Raw genomic sequence first — 5,175 nt, 5'->3', positions numbered from 1 at the left:
TCCTGCTGAGCAGCTTCCTCAGAGGTCTCTGCCAGAGATTTGACTAAGGCTTCCCCCTCATTTTTAAGACAGATTTGGGTTCAGGAATTCCTCAAAATGTTCTTTCCATTACCCAACAACATCCCCAGTCAGATTGAGCAGTTCTCCCATACTGGACACAGCTGGGGTCAAGCCCTGCTTTCCCTTTCTGAGTTATCTGATGGCTTGCCAGGATAAACCAAACGTCATAGCCACTCCAAAGTGCTCCAGCATCCATGTTTTTACGTCCATGACCACTGCAGCCACAACCCTTCTGACCTTTTCATGCTTTCATTTCAACTAGGGTAGACTACTGTATTACTGGGGGTGACTGTGTTTCTGTGGGTAGAGTAGTGGTCTCCCAAACGGAGGATAGGAGATTCAAATCCCAGTGCCTGCAGTCCACATGTCGAAGTGTCCTTTGGCAAGACACTGAACCCCCAAGTTGCCCCCGATGGTTAGAGCCATCGGTTGAGTTGGCGCTGCAGATGGCTGCCTTAGTTCAGTACTGGAAATTCCTTGTGTGTAACATACTTGGCCAATAAAGGTAATTATCATTATCCTTATCCTACAGTCTTGATTGGCCTCCCCAGTAAGATCATAAGACAGTTGCAACCCATTGAACCCCTGCTGGTAGAATATTGACAAACACCAAGAAGAAAGAACACATCACTCCAGTCCTTAGATGTTTGTAGGGGTATCCAGTTAAGTACAGAATTCAATTTAAGGGCTCTATTTATTGTGTACAAGATTCTCAATGGTCTGGGCACAAAATATATCAGAGATGTGTTTGCTGAGTACAAGCCTAATAGGTGTCTGAGATCAGCTAGTGCTGCCTAGAGTTCAAACTAAACATGGTGAAAGTGCTTTTAGCCACGATGCTGCCCACAGCTGGAGCCATCTCCCATTAGAACTTATATCTATAATCTAGAACTACTTTTTTTTCAATTGGTTTCAATTCATGTTTCTTAATTTCACTCAGTTTAGCACTTTATCTGCTCTTATCTTTCTTCCATTACTCAATGAACAATTGAATTCACTGTGCTGTTTAGCTGGCTGTATAAACACTGATTTAGCAAATTTTCAGATAAAAAAGTTACACCTGCCTCTGATGTACAAATACTAAGGTTAGTCTTGGGAAGACTAAGAAAAAGGGGTACAAAGTATGCTGAGAACAGTGAAAATCCACAGTCTGTCACAGTTATATTAAACGTTTTTGGGGCTGTTTGGCTGACTGTATAGACACTGATGTTTAAAGATTTTTAGGAAAAACGTTATGTCCACCTCTGGTATTAAAGGGCCCATGGCATGCTTTTTCTTGTTTTCTGACTTATCTATAATGTTACAATGGCAAATTATCTTCTTAGATGTGACCTAAAGATCAACAAATGAGGTGTACGTATGTTCAGTGTCATGCTCCTGCCCCGCTGGCTTCCAGTTCCCTGCTTTTACTCTGAAAGTACTTCCTGTTCCCAGCTCACCCAGACTTTTGGACACTTTACTTCATCATTGTCAAGTGCCTTCACCTGCTGTTTCATTACTCACACCTACTCCCCTCAGTATATAGCAGCTCTTCACCTTGTGGGGGGCTGCCAGATTGTTCTTTGCCTAGCCTAGACTCTCCAGCATTTATTCTAGTACCTGTCATTCTGATGACATCTTGCATGCTCCTGACTAACGATATTTGCCTTGCCCCTATTGTTGGACTGCTATGCCTGCATTGACACCCTGCCTGAACCATCAACCGGAGATCCTGCCTCATCCCTATTATCGGATTGCCATGCCAGCTATCGACCCCCTGCCTGGATTACCTACCTGCAATTCTGCCTTGTCCTCTCTGCCTGTAAGACTGTTTCTCCTGCTCCTGAGCTCTCCCAATCTGACAATTAAACGTCCCTCTATTGTCTCAGACTACTGACTTTTTTAATTGGGTTCACTCCTTAACACTAACGGAAGCTGTACACGCCGCTCCCTGACATTCAGAATCAGATTCAGAATCAGCTTTATTGGCCAGGTGTGTTGGACATGAGGAATTTGACTCCGGTACAGCAGCTCTCAATGTACTTGCACCAATGACCTTTTCTGCAGTCCTGACTATCCGCTGAAGTCTGTACTTGTCCTGTTTGGTTGCTGAGCCAAACCAGACAGTGATGGAGGTGCAGAGAACAGACTCGATGATTCCTCTGTAGAACTGTATCAGCAGCTCCTGGGGCAGGTTGAACTTCCTGAGCTGGCGCAGGAAGTACATCCTCTGCTGTACCTTCTTGATGATGGTGCGGATGTTGAACATCCATCTCAGGTCTTGGGAGATAGTGGAGCCCAGGAACTTGATGGACTCCACTGCTGATACAGTGCTGCTGGGTATGGTGAGGAGGGTAAGGTGGGGGGGCTCTTCTTGAAGTCAACTGTGATCTCCACTGTTTTGAGTGTGTTCAGCTCTAGGTTGTTGCGACTACACCATAGGGCCAGCTGCTCAACCTGCCATCAATAGGGAGATGTGACCGATGACCGTCTTATCATCAGCAAAGTTTAGGAGTCATTAGTCCTGGGAGTTTATTATGTGGTGCTGTGTGTTTCCCACCAAAGGAGCCAGGATGGTGACCACGTGCTTGGCTATGTTGTAAGTCACAGTTGTAACTTGGCTATGTCACAGAGTTGAAGCTGCTGACAATGGATCTGAGTGGGGCTCCTTCCTTGTGTATTTTGGGTAGGCCATAAATGTAAGGGATGGCCTCCCCAGGGTATAGTCTGTAGTATAGTCACCGGTCAATAACTCCCTCCTTTTCCAGCTTCTGTAAACAGTCTATAACCTTCTTCTTATAGCCATTGGTGGGGTCCTTCTTCAGTGCTTCACAGGTGGTGGTGTCACTGAGGAGGTCGGAAACACTGGTCTGATAGTCAGCTGAGTTTAGGACTACTGTACACCTGCCTTTGTCTGCTGGAAAGATTGTGATGGTTTCATCCTTCTCTAGTGCAGCTAAAGCCCTCCTTTCCTCGGGGGTATGGTTTCGGGGTGGGAGTTTGGTACTGGCCAAAGCGGCTGTGACCTTCATCCGCAGTTCTTCCACCTCTGTCTCGGCCAGCTTGTTGTTCCTAATGGCTGTCTCTGTGGCTGGGATGAAGTCTACCACAGGGATTTGTTTGGGTGTGACCGCAAAATTCAGTCTCTTGGCTAATACCTCTTTTTCAGTGTCCGTGAGTTCTCTGTCCGAGAGATTTTTGACCCATTTGTCGTTGTGCAATGGTTGTGGGTTGTGCTCCTCCTTTCTCCTCCAACCAAGGACATCTGAGGCTGGCTGTCCATTCTATAGTATCTGGAATTTAACCATTTGGCGAGCCTTGCTCTTGTTATGTTGGGTAAGTTGTGCCTTTTCCATGAACCTTGAGATCTCCTGAAAGATTTCTCTGGTAACCTTAGTGGAGAGTCTCCTTCCTAGTCGCTCTGTTTGGTCCATCAGGTTGTCTATAGTTGTTAGGTATTTTTAGTCAGATAGATATTGGTTAGATACTTTATGTATTAGAAATGTTTTAGAGTAGACAGGATGTCTAGCTTAGGCTGTTAAATGCTTACTCATTTTCATGAGTTACTGCAGGATGCTTATGGTCAAGGATAACTAGATAGAAAAGTGGATGACTGTCAGCAGACAGGATGTTTAATATTATTATTATGACGTGTATAACTGTAGCCATAGTCATAATATTTTTTTATGTTTAATGTTAGGACATGTCACTAGAGGTCGTGTTAGAATGTTTTTTAGCTACACACCACCTCAACAAACATTCACACATTGATTTTCATCATGTTTGGGCTACTGCTCGGGGCAGCTGCAGCGCTTTCCCTGGGAGACGCTGCGGCTTGGCGTCTCCTGGTAGTATGGGATTAGCCCAAGGCGATATAATGTATTAGGCCTGTTGGGTTTGTGGGTCTTTCATCTTTCAGCTGCCTGCGTGCATGTTGGAGGTGCAAGATACCTGAGCGTGTAATGTTAATTTTTACCTGTGTTCATTGAATAAATCAGCACGGTTTTGAAGCTACTGGGACTGCCTTGTCTCTCAGAGTTAGCATGGCAAAAAGAACCGACTGCAACATAGTGAAGTGTATTTGTCGACTCCTTTCACTTAAAAGTTGTGCCTGTGCTCTTTTCAGGATGTTCCCAGCCCTGTATTCTTATACAGGAGAGCCCAGCCTCAAACTTCTGGGGAAGACGTCCTGTTGGCGGCATCTTAGGTTGAAACAAAGGTGGTTTCTGTAGTCAGCCAGTTTCCTGACTGTTTTCTTATACTCGCGTACCAGTCGAAGGGTGTCATTCCCAAAATGAGTAGCAACATGTCTGTGCAGATTCTGAGTCATCCAGGTCATAGTAAACTGAAAAACTTAGAAAAAATCAACTGGACTAGGTTTCTAGGTTGAAGGCGTTTCACCTCTGAGGCTTCATCAATTCTAACTGACTGGTGTTGAGCTGGAGATATTTCTCCCCCTCGGTGGTGTTTCAGTCCTTGTGAAAGCTTGAATCATGGCAAAAAGGAAAAAGAGGAACAAAGAATGTCCCAATCCGCCACCACCCCACCTAGAGTCAGCTGAGGATCGGTGACGTGAGACCTTTGACTTTTATTCAGATCAAGAGCTTAGCTAAACCATAATAATTTTAATCAGTATGATCATTTTAAATTTATGTTTAGAAATAGTAGTTGTTGACTTATTTAGATTGTAAGCTGATTATTGATGATTTTAAGGTTTATATTTTATTACTTGTTGCTTTGCTGTAGCTCTGTTAAGCTTCTATATAAAATTCCTGAAAAGGTTTAATACTCTCTGTGGTTATTGAGTCAAGTTGATGTTATTGACATTCCTATGATTTTAGTGAGTTTGCACTTTTAAGTGGTAATGGTTAAGACACATTTCTCAGTGTTTGGTTACCCAATTCCCAGTGATAAATTTGTTTGATGATCTGAAACATTACAGTGTGACAAACATGCAAAAAGATAAGAAATCAGTAAGGGGGCAAATACTTTTTCACACCACTGTATATCAGAAAGGTTTTATCTAAAAATATCCGACTGTTTACTTATTACATAATGTACACTATTCTTTAAATATCCTATCCTTAATAACATCTTATGTCAACTAAATACTGTGCAAAACAAATATGGTCTTAA

The sequence above is a fragment of the Monopterus albus genome, unplaced genomic scaffold (assembly GCF_001952655.1).
Source record: "Monopterus albus unplaced genomic scaffold, M_albus_1.0 scaffold214.1, whole genome shotgun sequence".
Classification (NCBI taxonomy): Eukaryota; Metazoa; Chordata; class Actinopteri; order Synbranchiformes; family Synbranchidae; genus Monopterus; species Monopterus albus.
Note: the sequence above shows the minus strand (reverse complement) of the source record.